Raw genomic sequence first — 17,350 nt, forward strand, 5'->3', positions numbered from 1 at the left:
GCCAGTATAAAAATAAAAATAAATATGTATTCACTAACTGTAAGTCGCTCTGGATAAGAGCGTCTGCTAAAATGTAAATGTATATCTTGTGGAAGGATGAAATAGTATGAATAAATTAATCAAAATAATGTTTTTAATGAAAATATGTCAATCATTATTTGAGTATGTTGGTAACCCGTTGTATAAAAGTGATATTGCCCTCGAAACCGGTGTTTGGAGGATATATTGGCACGGTTTGCCGGTCCTCGACACCCATGCCAATATATCCTCCAAACACTGGCTTCTCGGGCATTGTCACTTAAATACAATAGATCCTAGCATTCGAGAATGGCAACGAAACCTGATCTTTGACTCAGTCAGGACAAAGACAGTGGAAACAATAAGGCTAATGCAGCAAACCCGTCACCAGAAGAAAATGGTGGGGAAAAAATTACATAGAGGCCCAAGCAGCGGGGCAGCCTCTGGCCCAAGATGACGCAGGCAACCAGAGATTTCTGCCCGCAATAGTGGCCTGAAAACGGACTTTTCCTCACAACTTAATGGTGTCATGACAACTATCAATGGTGTCAAGGAGGACATCAGCGGGTTCTCAGAAAGAATCACAAAAGCCAAGGACCGAATACAGGTGAGAGAGAGCAGGTAACATCTTTCCCAGGAGAGAAAACAATCTTAACTTCACAGAAAGTATTCCTAAACTTTCTGGCAGAGAAAGTAAGTTGCTTGAAGAGTTGTTGGGAGTGATCGGTTGGCTTGTCTCCAGTTTAAGCTGTGTGCTGATCTCAGTGGACTCCATCTTATTGACTCTAAATTACTTTGGAGTACAGAAGACTGCCCAAGCTCTCACACATAGCTCACACACTGGTGCTTTTAATGGTGTTTATGCCTCTAACTCTTATATGGATGAGAAAATCTGAGGAATAGTCTCACCTCAGTGCCTATCATAGTTATTGTTATGATGGGGAGATAAGATGGAGTTACTCAGGGGATATTAAGCTAAATTAATGACTTCCAGCGTGTATATGCTGAATACATAGTATGGTGAATATACACACACACACACACACACACACACACACGCACACACACACACGCACACACACGCCACAAATCCCTACATCTTGGCAATAACAACACATCTTTGCCAAAACAAATCAACGCATGTCAGAGGGCATGTCGACAAACATTCCGGCTGTCAGGGGATGCCTCAGGTCGTGTTTGGGGAAAATGTCTATCATCATACCAATGATTCAGACACAACACTATCATTCTGTGATCAGCTTGGGACAAAATAATGCATAACCTACAAATAATGGTTGCAACGGGATTGCCTTAAATCCTCTTATCCCCCCGGCTTAAGTAACACAGCGTTTGATTTTCCTGCAGACTCCTGTTCACTTTGACCCTGTCAATGACCCCCCCCCCCCCATTCCCCCACCGTGTTTTCATCTGGCTCACACCCACGTCAGAGGGATTACACCTGAATCATCCCTTTATCCGGCTGAATAACAATAAGCAATCTGACGGCCTCTTTGTAACAGCGAAAAACCAGTCTGTTCCAGAACATTCTCCAGCACCAGCTAAGATGAAATGGGCCCCGTGTAGCTCAGTTGGTAGAGCATGGCGCTTGCAACGCCAGGGTTGTGGGTTCAATTCCCACGGGGGGCCAGTATGAAAAAATATATATACACTCACTAACTGTAAGTCGCTCTGGATAAGAGTGTCTGCTAAACGACTAAAATGTAAATGTAAAAAATTTAAATGACAAAATGGGGGGTACAATTCTGAGAGGAAGCCTTAGCACATACTCCCTGTTGTTTATGCTTGCTGCTGTAAAGCTAGCATGACTGCATGCTGTTGTGGGTTCTGATAAATAAGTGGCCTTGTTTTCAGGATACATTCCTTTGATAACTCAGGGAGATGGAATATAGCAGGGAGCACCAGAGGGATAAACTTGATTCAGGTAAAATCCTATTCATCCTTGTGTAATCAAAAATAGATTTCTAGAGTATGCTTCAACCAGTGTTCAATGTCAGTAACGTGCAATGATTAAAAACAACAACGTTAGAAACTAAAGAGTAAAGGGTCCAGTGGCTTTTAGTAGAAATTCACCTTCTGACGGTTATCATGATGATCTGGTGAGGCAGCACCCCTGGCAGTAACAGCAGCATCGCATCACGGCAGAGGAAACAAGAGAGAAGAGAGTTTCTCTGCTGCTGACGCTATAGGAAAAGAGAAAAAATGAGATGGAAAAAGGTAGAGACAATCTGGGGGAAAGACAAATGCCTCTAGTTTTTGCAATGGGGAAAAGGAATGCATGGAATGAGTGTTCCTTTACCCAGCTTGTTTATCAATGACACTATGATTTGGCCTGCTTACTATAAAGCTATAACTTACGTCCTTTTATTTTCTTCGATGTGGATATGGCATTGTCATCTAAATGCACCCCCTTACAGGCTAACCGACATAAAATAAAGTTCACAAGGTACTGTGACAGTGGAGAGCGGTTGTGAAGGGGAGGGGACGGGACGGATGGGCTCCATTTTAGTTTCTAATTGAGGCAGTACATCTGCAGTCATTATCATGGCCAATTATTTATTGAGGGACTCTCTTTTTCTTCTTAATTCGCCACAGAGCTCCAATTAGTCCCTGTACCTCCAGAGCTTCTGTGAGCTGCAGGTGAGTTAAGACAAGGAATAAAGTAATGTGGAGAATGGCTGTGAAGCTAACAGTCTCTCTGACAGTTGCCAGTGAACAATAGGCCTCATAATGTTGGACTGTGGTGAGCACCTAGCGACCAGTGACGTACAATGTCATTTCAAGCCTTTCTTGGAAACAATATATCTAGAGCAGCACTTTCAACTGACAGAGAAAGAGAGTTTTGCCCTTGCCTTTTAATGAGAAACATATCCACTCTTGAGAAACCAGGAGTCTTCAACGCAGGTAGACCAGTTGAGTGCTAAGGAACTAAAACGCCATCAGAATGCCATCAAGGGCTGGACTTGGCATCCAGTCCTCAGGCATTTCTGTGCTCACCGTGTGGCTGTTTGACAGTGAATGAGGTGTGAATGCTGACTATGTCTGCCCATTACCATCTTCCCTGAGCTTCTATCTTCCTCTCAGAAAGGAATGTTATAGGGCCATGAGGAACATTAAGAGGTTTCTCTGAATGGTTTAACAAACAGCATCAAAACCCAATAAAAAATGACAAGACAGAGCAACCATTCATCTTGCTGCTCGAGTGGTAGCCACCATTGAGACCTAAGATAATCTAGCCATCGAGTCCTACATCTAAATCAAAGTCTTGTGTTGACCAAATTTTTATCTATAATGTTCCAAACAAGATATTACATAAAGCCTTCATAATGCCTTCATGAGCACTACATAAATGTGTTACAAAGTATCTATAACAATATGTCATGCTTTATAAAGGGTTCATAAATGTGGCATAACTGTGTGACATAATCACCAATGTCAAATGTGACATACTGTAACCCTCTATGTCAAATATGATATAAACTTGTGCTGTATGTTTTATGTTGGGTCGAAGGATTGGAATACACTCTAAAGTAAAGTCATGTTAGTCACATTACACCTAGTCTCGTTCCCAGACACTTCCGCCCAAATGTGGCCTTCATTAGTTAGTTTTAGAAGAGAAATTGTGGAAGTGGGGAGGATTTAGCCACAATTATTACTTTGTTATTGTGATAACTAGTGATGATGACAAATACTTTACTAAGTAAGGTAATTCCTATAGAATTCTATGGTCACTCCCACTAAAGCCAACTTTGAATGGTTGATATCCCAGGCTTATATGTGCTGTGTGTGCAATAGCCTGGGGACGACGTTACACCAAGAAACACTTACCTTGATGAAAGCCCCCAACCTAAAGAAATTGAAAGTGGCTTTCTTCTGGAACCAAGTTACATGTTCCTCAGTAAACAAACACACACACAACAAAAACTAGCCATACTGTTCACCCACTCCCCTGCTGAAAGATCAGCCACAAAGGATCGGCACCATTGTAACAGGTTGTAATCAAGCCCTGGTCTCCAGCATGGGAACAGAAGAGGAATACCTGGTGCGATAGTCTCAGGTTGGACTATTCCAAATCATCTTAGCTCTGACACACACACAAGCTTTGCAGGTCCATCAACTCATTGAAATACCTCTTACACCCTACAGTAACCTGTGGATTATGAGAGAACCTTCATAAATCATCAGAACGTTAATAACCTTTATGTAGTGTCCTGTAATACTTAGTTTGAAGTTGGACACCTTCGGTCATTCATAACACATCTATAAAGACTCTATATCGCATGACGCTGTACTTACTATAAAGTCAGACACCTTTGGTCATTCATAACACATACATAAAGGCTTAATGATGTAAACACACATGTATTAACACTTAGGGAAGTATCACTAACAGCTAAAACAAATAAACATTAAAGACATTTCCTTTTATTTGTAAAGAAAATGTAATACAGTAATCCCTCGTTTATCGCGGGGGTTACGTTCCGAAAATGACCCGCGATAAGTGAAATCCGCGAAATAGAAAACTTTTTTTTTTTTACAATTAGCAACTATTACATGTATACAAATACAGTGACTCACGTGTAGGCCGTTTCGTCGACATTATGGGTTTAGAAGATGTTCGAAATTACAAGATAATTTGGCCAACTTAATGTAAATTTGCCAAGCTGTTTTATGTACGTACACATAACTGCACGAGACGACAAAATGATAGCACAATTCGTAGCATGTTTTGATACAAGAAGCGGGAGTGAGTTTTTAGCGAATCAGAATGCAGAGCACAATGCACCAAAAAAAAAAAAAAAATGCATTATGAAAATCCGCGAAATAGCGAATCCGCGATAAGTGAACCGCGAAGTGGCGAGGGATCACTGTAATGCAAATACATTGAACATTACACAGGGCTGTGAATAGTGTAGCTTGTCCCTGTGCTGCCGGACCAATGGTTCTTGCCTCTCTGCCTGCTGGAGGTACTGCGTGTCGGTTCCAACCTTAAAAGTAACAACAAAGAAAGTTAGCAGGTCTGTTAGGAAATGCCTTTGTCACACCATCTGGATAAGGGCATTTCTGTGCTGTACCAGAAACTCTAAATGGGAAGATGGGAAACTCCATTCGATTCATATTATTATATTCACCTTTCATTTACAAATCTCATGACGTGACTATGAGACGAAATTATTTGAAATAACGACTGAGGTAGCTACAGTATGTAATCTAACTCAACACTTAACTACTACAAACTGTCAACAACCTGTATTTATGAATGATATATTAAAAAGAATTGTCTAAACATTAACAATTATTCATATTTGTTCATATTTAAGTGACATTTGCATAAAATGTGGGTCCCAAGGTCATATAAATGCCCCCAATGCGAATCACTGTATATGGAATACATATAGAGCAAAAACTATTCTGGGTGCCGCAGTAAAAGTATTGTAGGGCGGACTCAGTAGGGTCTGTAGAATGTATATATGGTGTCATTTCATGGGGCTCTGAATAATACGTGTTGCTGGCCTTTTACTCCACCCATTACATTGGCGACCACAATGCGAATCACTGTATATGGAGTACATAATCATCACATGTGCGATTACTGAGCTACAGAAAACTCTCTAACCAAACAACAGTGCAGGACATGCTCACTGAATTGAAGGGCAACTACACAAAAAAAGTTTCTTAGATTTTTCACAGACCTCAAAAGTCATCCCCTGATGTGGTTTAAGCATTGTTGTGAACACATAAAATCAAATGTTGTTGTTTTTCTATTAATAAAGTGTGAAAAGAACAGGGGGAAAACCTGAAGAAAAAACTCATATCCGAATCCTGGAAAAACAGAACTGAGAAAAAAAAAATTGGGAAAAAAACTGAATAAAAACGGATTTTAAAAGGCCTCACCAACGTTTTTTGCTATGCATGACTGCAGTTTAGAGTGTGTCATCCTGCAGCACAGGATTTTGGGGAACATTGAGGTCAGGTCCAATACTGACTATGCACCCAAGAGGGAAAGAAGTTGGGCCATCCTAGAAATATTTTAGAGTAATATAATATAAAAAATGTAGCAGATGCTTTTTTCCAATGTGACTTACAGTCATGCGTGAAAACATTTTTACATATGGGTGGTCTCGGGAATCGAATCCACTATCCTGGCATTACAATGCTCTACCAAGATGCATAACAGGGTTATAAATGCTTTGTGAAGGCCTTTATTAAGCAGTGCTTATGCCACCCTTTATAAAGCACAGGTTTATGTCATATTTGACATTGGTGATTATGTCATACAGTTATGCCACATTTATGAACCCTTTATAAAGCATGACATACAGTTAAAGATGATTTGTAACACATTTATGTAGTGTTTATGAAGGCTTTATAAAGCCTTTATAAGCTGCACATCATTTCAAACGGGAACATTTCAGTCATCTACTGAGATCTGATTAACACAACTGACTGGCAACTGACTCTCATATACTGTATATTAAGGGGTTGCTCTGTTTACTCCTCCCTATTTATAGGGCAGTGGCACTTGGTGATGTTTATTTTTTTATGAGGATGGCCTTATTTCTATTACAGCATATTGGATGAATGTCATTCATATTCCATTCACCCAGTTCAATGTAACAGCGATAGGTTTAGGCTGCTACATGATACTCTAATTTTCCCTATACCCATCATGAGGTTGCTACAAACTAGCCTATGAATGAAAGTTTATAATGTAGGTGCACAGGTCGAGAGACAAATTAGAGTAATCAAGGTGACAGACAGTGGCACATTCAATACCGCCTTGCACACTCTTGCACAGTCCAACAGTTGCAAACAAGAGTTTCTATTGGACAAATTAAGGTATGTTTATCCCTGTTTTGTTTCCATTTGCTTCCGTTTAAGAAAAAAATTTCACCGCCCCACGCAAACACAGTTCACTTTCATAGCAGCCATATAATCATTTTGCTCGTTGTAGAATTTCTTCTCGCGTCTACGCGTTCTCCTCCTCTCACCTTTTCCCTTCGCTTGTGGACTTCAGTGCACAACACATCAGCTGTCTGTGACCAGGCAGAAAAAACTTTCCAAGCCAAACCTTCATATCATAACTGCTAACCGCTACAGACAGCCTACCTACATTGGCGTAGCTACTAGAACTAATGCATTAGTAAACCCACTACAATCATGCAGTACAGTGTACAGCCAGTTTAGCAGTTACACCGGGGGGCCCCGGTGGCAATAAATGTATAAAACCAAAAGCTTACCTTGACTTGGAAGAGTTTCAGTGTTGGATAGCCATAGCCAGCTAGCTAGCATAGCATCCCTCTCTGTTTGAGCCGGGCGTTTGAGTAGGCTAAACTAGCTAGCTGCATTCGATGGCTAAGTGAAAGAGAACAAAGAAATACAACTAAATATATCTAGCGTGCTCTCTCTCTTGCTTCTACTTCATTTTTTAAGAAATTAATTTGTTCAAAACTGTTCAACTATTGTCTTTCTCTCTCTTTGATTCAACTACTCACCATATTTTATGAACTGCAGTGCTAGCTAGCTGTAGCTTATGCTTTCAATACTAGATTCATTCTCTGATCCTTGGAGGATGTCCTCCGGAAATTGTCATAATTGCTGTGTAAGTCTATGGAAGGGGGTGAGAATCACAAGCCTCATAGGTTTTGGTCAATGTCCCCAGAGGAGGACAGAAACTAGCTGTACTCTGGCTACACCATGCTACAGAGTGCTGTTGAGGCTACTGCAGACCTTCATTGCAAAACAGTGTGTTTTAATCAATTATTTGGTGACGTGAATATATTTTGTTATGTTTTATCTAAAAAGGATACCTTTTTTAATGTTTCACTATTTGTATTTGTATGAAATTCACTGAGGAGGATTGTCCTCCCCTTCCTCCTCTGAGGAGCCTCCACTGTTATAGGGAGATGGTAGGAAGAGGAAAAACTAACCGACAGCACAGTCAATGTATGCAGTCTCGCTAACTCACACAAGCATACATGCACGCACACACACACACACACATGCTGCAGATCCGACAAGCATTATTCACTGTGCAGAGCACTAGGACAGCAGAAAATGGAGGAGAGGAACATAAATATGTAATTCAACTCCAGAATAAAGATACAAGTTCTATACTTGCTGCAAATCCTAGAAATGTAATTCTAAGTATCTTGGTTTATCTTGCCTGCAAAGTATCCCATTACAGATGCTCAGTTCATCTATGGTCATTTAGGGGCCACAGATAACACAGGGATCAAATTTTGGGGGAATTATGACCATGTCATGCCCTGACCTTTAATGCCTGTTGTTTCTTGTTAGTTTGGTCAGGGTGTGAATGTTGATAGTTTCTAGAATGTGTATTTCTATGTTGGCCGGGTGTGGTTCCCAATCAGAGGCAGCTGTCGATCGTTGTCTCTGATTGGGGATCATACTTAGGCAGCCATGTTGCCTACCTATGTTGTGGGATCTTGTTTCTGTGTGTTTGGCTTGTTTGATGTTAGCCTTTAGAACTTCACGTTACGTTGCTTTTGTTGGGTGTTTATTCAATAAACGAACATGTACGCATACCACGCTGCACCTTGGTCCAATCCTGTACTCAACGAACGTGACAGACCAGAATCTCAGAGAGTACTGCTACCATCTGGAGGTGAGGGAAGTAAGGGTGCAATTCTCTCGACTAAACAAATGAATATGTTATAACTTGGATGTAACTAATGGCCCTGCAAAGTACAGAACTGCAGAAAAAGACCAGTTTTTAACTGTTTTGTATCTATAGTATCAACAATATCAATAGTATCTGGACTTCTGAACAATACTATGGTGCGTCTCAAGATTTTGGGAAGCCTGATCCGTCTAAGATAGACTGTGTCTGTGCTTGATTAAAATACATCAATAAACAGTCCAGATAGAGAGAGGTTAAGTATCTCTTGACATTTAGGAAATACGATTTTTCTCTGCATTCATTTCCAAGTGTCATCCTTCAGTTAAAGGATCAGCAGTCCGTTCGACCTCCATCCATCATGCCTCTTGTAGTGTTGCCAGTGTTAGGCCCACTGTCCCCTTCTCACTGACATATAAATGACTGATGATGACGACTCCCGTGGCCAAACTGCGATCTGTAACTCAAGCGCTGGCCGTTTTCCTAAGAGTAAGCAATATCAAATGATGAAAATGTTCAAATGTTCCAATATGGCCGCTCATTAAAAGTCTCTCCATGTCAAGGTCAAAGGCAATTCCATCTAATCAGGGTCTTCTGACACACAGCAGTCAATTCTCTCTCCAACAAATCTACTTGAGTCTAAAGAACCAATAAAAAGGTCATTATACAACTTAGATCTCTGAGCTCTAAAGGCCTAAGCTGTTGGGGGGGGTCTACTAAGCTAACATATGGAATTGTTTTAAGGTGGTCATACAATGGATCATTTACTGTTTGATTTAGAATTTTAGGAACACTTTAGGTATCAACAAAATATATATAAAAAAGTATTTAATGAAATATTGAATTTGGACTTTACTACTAGAAACGCATTGAATAACACATTCATAAATGCAAACAGAGTCTCCCCTTTCCACAGTGGGGTCATAATCGTTTTTAGCCCAAACCGTTCGGAAGCTACAGCCGTTTTTGTAAGAAGACCGATTTTCGGGATGTCTCGTGGTCTGACAAACACCGCTGTAGCTCCGCCACCTTCCACCGCAGATGCGGAAGTCCCAGGGCTGGCGTTATGGGCCTAAAGTACCTCCTTGCCCCTCCAAATAAAACAGAAATCTCAGTTAAAGCATCCGAGCGAGCGAAACAGCGCCCCTGTCTCAGTATGTGTAGACCATGTATCTGATGCTGTCTGGACCAATAGAGTATGTATGGCATGTCATACTATTTCTGGCCAGACAGCTTCAGATTCATGGCTACATATAGAGGGATGCTGTTTCGATCGCTCGGAATGCTTTCTCCGATGATATAGTTTCAGCAAAGAGGAAGAGGCGAAACGAGAGGGCTCACTCTCGCCAAATTCTGTCCAGTATAAGCCCAATGCGTTTCTATGGGAATATGCAAACCTAAGCTTATCGTTTGCCTTCCCACCTTTAGGACAAAGACTCCCATTGTTAGGGCCGAGACATGAGCATCTCGTCATTATATACAGATCGCTGGTTTCTTGTAGACAGATCTCAGTTTTCAGCATCTTGCGCTGTTAGAATGCTGCATTGCCCTAAAGTAAATTGATGTTTTACCCTAATTATATAATTACTCCTGTCTAAATAAAATCATTCAAAATACTTCACCAGGGAGCATGACTTAACCACAGATGATCATTAGCTTCTTCTTTTGTGTGTGTGTGTGTGGATTGTTTCAAATCACCTGTATTTTTAGGAAGACCGGGATTTGGATAGTGCGCGTAGCAATATGTCTAGCTGATTGAGTTATCAGCTGAGGCTGTCAGTGAAAAGCGTCTAAAATATGTGTGAAGATAATGTGTCTTGAGTATAATTGAAAATGTTGCATCAAGAAGAAGAGGGGGGGGGGGGGATATGGTGTGTCTCTCTCCAATATGCATGCATATGTAGGAAAGTGCCCATATTGGCATCGTCTGATTTCTGATTGTCTTAACCACGTACCTACAGTATGCATGCATAACGAAGTCTGTTTTTTAACATCCATTGCAAATGATAGTTACTCAGTATTTGAAAAATCTTTCCAACACTCCCGGACTCGATAATCACAAAGCCGTGTGATAGAGCAAAATATAATGATCTGATGATCCCATATAACCAGTGGAAACAGATAGAAAGAGAGGCAAACAGGCAGAGTAGATAGATGAATGTGATTGAAAGACCTGGAGTTTTCATTATGATATTTTCTACTGTTTTTATTTGTCGGCTTTAGGCCTATGTGTTTTACTTAATTGATGATAGAAGTTATAGGCCTACTGCTGCATCTCTGAGTTCTATGTGCTAATTTCTTTAGCCGCCAATGGATCACAGTGTATCAATTGTCTATATGGCAGAGGCTAGTGCTCTCGGCATAGTTTAATTTTAACTTTTAGATTTTTATCATTTTACTTCAGATTTTTATGATTAACCACGTGACAATGATTTTGAGAAAGGAAACTTTATTATTGAAATGAAACTGTTCCAAGAAAATGCGCATATAAAAATAATCATAACTGGCACGCATATCCAACACAATCTCACACTCAATTCGTGCAAATATGTACAAAAAGTATTTCAGCAGATTTCGTGCATTTTTGTGCGTTTTTGTGTGTCTTAATTCGTGTGAAAATACACACATTTGTGTGCAACTTAATTCGTAGGAAAATACACACATTTGTGCGACTTTTGGTCAATGGTGTTCTACACTGACTTTTTTTGTGTCCCACATTTATTTATATCAAAAACAAATGTGTTAACAACCCAATATTGTTAATCAACCAGGTTGTCATCTAAATAATTATAATATAATCAAAGGCCAGTCCAACTGATTCGTTCTGCTGGGGGTCTGGGAAGGCGGACACAGGCAGATGCAGTAGATTGAGACGCAGCCCATGCTAAAAAACAGATATCTCTAGTTTAAACGGACATATTTTTATGGGGACCTTTTTATTATGTTACTTAGATTGAAGCACGGGTGCGTCAATAGACTCTTACGGATTAACTCTGTAATAACATTGTGCACAATATGGGAATTGGGAAAGTGGCATTCGGTTGAACAAAGTTAATCTTTAATCTACAGTTTATTATTCACATTGTGGTAAAAGGTTTGATATTGTGCCACGTTTCTCTGAGATTTCTTCACATGGCAACAACAGACAACAGAATATGCATCTAAATGCTAATACCTGTGTCTATTTACCTAGCCACTTCACGTGTCACATTATTTCACAAGATCCTTGAGACATAGGCTACTTCCGGCATTCAAACACTGGATATTGGATTTAAAAGGTATGGAGCAGAGGGTAATCCTGGTCTTACATTCTCTGACAACAAAATTACTCTTTGGCCTTAGGCGCAGTCTTTTAGGGACTGCCTCCCATCCTCACACTGCCTCCATTCAGCATTGCTACAGCTCAGGCCACCCTGCTCTGTAATTGAAGCATGTACAAATGGCAATTACTGTCCAGGAGGAAAATGAAGAGGATCCATTAGAGAGAGAATGTATGCTATTCTGAGATAATAGCTGGCACATGACTGAAGCCTGATGAGGAATTTGAATTTGCAACTTTTTCCCATTTTGAAATGGAAATAATGTAGACCTTAAAGTTCAGGATTTTACAACTTGAACATTTGACAATTGCACATATGCCACTATCACTCCAATTGATTTTGGCTAGCTGTGGCTAAAGTTAGCTGTAATTTGTAGTGGCTGTTAAGAGAAAATCAAACCATGGATTACAGTTTCTCCTGGCCCATAGATTTGATTTATTTTTGACAACTCTTACTTTTACTCCACTACATTCCTAAAGAAAATAATGTACTTTTTACTCCATCCATTTTCCCTGACACCCAAAAGTACTCGTTACATTTGGAATGCTAAAAGATAAAAGGCCTCCCGAGTGGTGCAGTGGTCTAAGGCACTGCATCGCAGTGCTAGCTGTGCCACTAGAGATTCGAGTCCAGGCTCTGTCGCAAATATTTTTAGAAATGTACTCAAGTAGTATTTTACTGGGTGACTTTCACTTTTACTTGAGTGATTTTCTATTAAGGTATCTTTGGGTACTTTTTCCACTACTGCTAAAAATACATTATAGACATTGAAAGATAGTGGAAGATATTACCAACATTTAACAATTAGACATACATTACCCACAAGGCACAGACGTCAATTACATGTCTATTCCACATTGGTTCAACGTACTTCCATTGAAATGACGTGGAAACAATGTTGATTCAACCAGTGTGTGCCCAGTGGGTAAAGAAATAGTAGCACTTTCAGGGTGAGGAACCATCTAAAATGTAAAATCCTGAATTTTCACTTTAACTTAATCTTTTAAAGTTGTGAATTGAATTCCTCAGAGAACCATAAACTGCCAGCGCCTGAGTCGTGTCAAACCATGAGGTCATAATGTCACATACAGCAATGCAGTTATAGTAATGTATGGGCTCATTGACCTGAACACAATAGCCTATATCTGAGGTATATGCCATATTTTGCTGAACCACAATTTAAAAAATGTATTTATCTAATGTGTATTTCAAGGCATTAGTGTTATGGACTTTTGTGGTTTATTGACAAATGAAATGATCAAATATGCATTTAAATCAAATATATTACAGGCAGTTCACATATGCATAATAAAAACAACCCTGAATGCAGGGTTAAATCTTTACTGAGAGGGACTCAGATGTGCTGTCTCATAGTTTGATATGAAATATTATACACTCTCACATACACTGCTGTAGCACATTACTTCGAGGAGATATAACTTATATGGGCTCCAATGGCTTGGCCTATTAACCAGGCTATCAGTCTGAAAAGATGACTATTTGGCCATGATTTATTACACACACACACAAGCACACACAAACACACACACACAGACAGAGGAGAGACCCAGGAGGGACAGAGTGTGTGTGTGTGAGAGAGAGAGAGAGCGAGAGAGAGAGAGAGAGAGACCTGAAACAGAGGTCTGTTATATTGAAATTATTTTATAGCCCAGTTGTCATACAAAGTGGAGGAGGATAGATATTCCCCCCTCTGCGGATCTCCCAATAACCATATACCATATTTCCAGTGTCATATTTGCAATTTCAGCTTCAGGGAGAGAGACTGACTCCACAGAGAGTGTTGTACCGTGAAATGAGTAAGCAGGAATAAGAAATTCTGTATGCTAGATTTTTCTTCTTCTTCTAAATCAGACAGACACACAACAGCTATATTATCAAACGATAAAGCCCTCGTTTGACCTTCTTAATGGGAGTGAAGAGGAGAAAGTTGAGATGACAGTTAATAAAATACCCTCCCAGCTCAGACCTCACCAGCTCCAAGTGCTGTGTAATGTCCTTCAGAACAGGCGCTTGTGCGTCAGAACATCTTTTCAACTGTTCAACCACATACAGTATATGTCTTAAAAGAACCCTGTTACCCTATTTCCGGTAAAACATTTAACATATTCACCAATTATTTTTCCCATCAAACCTATAAACTATATGTCTGCATATTGCAACATCAACTTTACAATTATCAACAAGTTCATGAGATGGACAAAAACATGTATGCACGCATTAATGCATGCACCTAACAATGCACGTGCACACACACCCACATGCACACAAACATTAGCATAAACACTCAAACTTGCTATAGGCTCCTGGCAAGATAGTGATTGTTATAGTACAGTGAACAGGCAGAGATGGTTAACAAGTATAGTTGATTGATTGTTTCACTATAGAGTAGCCTTTGTCTATTTCCTTATGTATGTAGAAATGCACAAGTCCTTCTTCTCTGCTGAATTTCAAGTTCAATAAACAGAGAAACCAATTATCAATTCACATTAAACCAGATCTATTGGATAGAGATATGTAATAGATGGAGGCATCTATTCTTGCTGAGAGTCCCTGATGGCTTTTATTGTTTTCTCTGACAAAGTCAATTAAGGCTGAATTCAAATGAACCCACACAGTTTAGTTGGCATTTGGTGCTGCAAAGGGGGCCACCACTACATTTTACATTTTAGTCATTTAGCAGATGCTCTTATCCAGAGCGACTTACAATTAGTGAGTGCATACATTTTTCATACTGGCCCACCATGGGAACACCTATGTAGGCCTAAGCAGGCTATAACGTAGGCAAAGGTCTAATGGACATTGTCTTGGAGTTAGGCCTACCCTAGTCTTCAATAAGACGTGTTGATAGATGTGTTTTAACATTAGTATTAGCAGCAAAGAGATATGTTAACTTCGCGCTCCATCGAAAACAAATTCTACACAGCATCCATCAAGTCCTATGAAAACTGTATCATGCATTTTAACATAGATCGCTACTGCTGTCTTGTGGCTGTAGGCACCTACTGCTCTCATATGCAAAGAGAGACCAAATCCATTTGCTCCAAGGAGGTGTGATGGTTTTCCAGCTGTGAGTTGGCTGACATAGTTGGCCTTGTATCATGGAAGGCATGGGTCACATATTCTAACACCATCTCAATGACCCAAACCATTGCATAGGCATATTAGGGTACTAGGGCGTATGTCTAATTGCTGACACAAAAAAGCAATATTTGGAGAAATAAAATTGTATGTTGATGAAGGTCATGCTTAGCCAAATAAACTTTAAAGGGAAGTAAATGGCTACAGTTCACACTTTTTTAGTTATTTCATGAAATGTTGTCTTTAGAAAAGGGGCATTTTTTTAAGTACCGGGGTAACTGGTCCCTGGGGGTGCCTGTTACCCCGGTAGAAGATTATGGCATAGGGTTTCACAGAAGTGTGTTAAAATCCATTTAATCCGTTTTATTTAGAAATTCTTTAGTTAGTAATACTTAAAAGCTAAGTCTAGTTGTCTTATTTTAATTTAAATAAAATATGGGGGGGAAATGGTGTTGCACATGTCACCATTAATAACTGCACTATGAGGAGATTTTATGTTAAGTCCCTCTTTTTAAATTTCCTTTGTTCTTTCTTTGTTGTTCCGTTTCCATACAATCCATTATGTACAATTGCACTTAATATTATTTAAATAATGGAAGGTTTTAAATCACAGCAGTCTTTAAAATCACATTCAGGAGCAAAAGGTTTGCAATAGTTGTTTTAACTGTAAAGCTATCAGTCACTAGTGGAAACATTTACAACTGCAATTAAGTTACGTTATCTTTTTTATGTATTTTACCTCAGACAATATGGTAGTAAGGTTGCTAGCTAGCACTCATATGCTAGTGAAGTTGCTAGCTAGCAAGTTAGCATAAACTAGCGCTAACTAGGCTAGTCATTGTCTAAATGACAGGTAGAAACACATTCATAACCATAAAGGGTTGCCCTCAACACACTCATCCAACATCTTACTAATTTACTCAAAAAGTATCTACATTTTCTCTCTACACAAGTGGATTATTTATCTTAAGGCTTTCCTACTTGTATATTTAAAAAACAATTATAGATCTAACTTCATTGGAATATATCTACAACTTTTTCCAAATGTAAAAAAATTTGATCAACTTACCACAAAATCTCCAAAGGTTGTGATGACACAGAGGAAATGTTTTGTAGAGCAAGAGCAGTGGCAACCAGGGTAAGTGTTGGGGGAAAAAAATAATTTGGTGACGTCTTGTGGGCTTTTTGTGAATTACAGGGGTGGGGGGGTTAAACCCAGGGGGCTAGTTACCCCGTAGTACCCTATGATTGGTTTGAAGTCTGGATCTTTATCACTAACCAGGTTTCCATCCAACATTTTTATGTGCATAAAGTACATGTTGGATAAAAAATGTAATGACAGGCCTGATGGAAACAGACAATGTATCGGTAAATTTGACAAATGTCCACAAAACAAAATATGCTAGACAAGGTGGGATCTATTTGTGTCGGTAAAATTAATTATGCGAGAAATGTAGGAGGAAACGCTTTTATGCGCAAATATTGATACAATAACCATAATATCGAAGTAAACTTGGAGTCACGCGATGACATGTGTGGTCCTCCCACTACGACTCGTCAGGAAACCATGCACTTTATCAGGATACAGATTAAATACATTATGATGAACTTCACAGAGTTGTGAAAGTGCACAGTGATGAGCTTGATGCTCCTTTCCAATAAATATCGAGGGTCATATTCTGGAGACATCATGATCAGATCGATGCTTGACTGCTGTTTGACAAATACAAATATTCTCGCTCTTATCCATAATAAACTCATCATGTAGACTAGCCTACCCGCACTGTATCTGTTGCCTAGAGCGCATGTGCCAATACCAGAGTAGGCACATTTTCTATTTAACGCAACAGTTTTTGTGACAAAACTATCGCTTGAGTGGAAAATACGATGGAAACACATTGCACTTTAGATTTGTATTCGGTACATGAAAAATTAAGCGAAAATATATCATCACGCACTGATTTGTATCTGCAACAAGTCCGTTAGGTGGAAACACTACTGGTGGTTAAATTGCGCATATTTTCTTTATGCTGATTATAAAATATTTGCATGAAAATCTGTCGCCAATTGGATGGAAACCTAGCAACTCATGGTGGGTGGATCATGTAGAGGTTTCATTCAGCGGTTGTGAAGTAGGCTATGCTACAGATGAGCATATGAGAGCATCATCAAACATTGCCTGAAGCTTCCAGTAAAAGCTGGTCTGCGCTTCAACGCTTCAGCTTCAGAACATATTTTTGCACTCAAACAAAAC

Source organism: Coregonus lavaretus (genome assembly GCF_964263955.1).
Source record: "Coregonus lavaretus genome assembly, chromosome: 34".
In the NCBI taxonomy this organism is placed as follows: Eukaryota; Metazoa; Chordata; class Actinopteri; order Salmoniformes; family Salmonidae; genus Coregonus; species Coregonus lavaretus.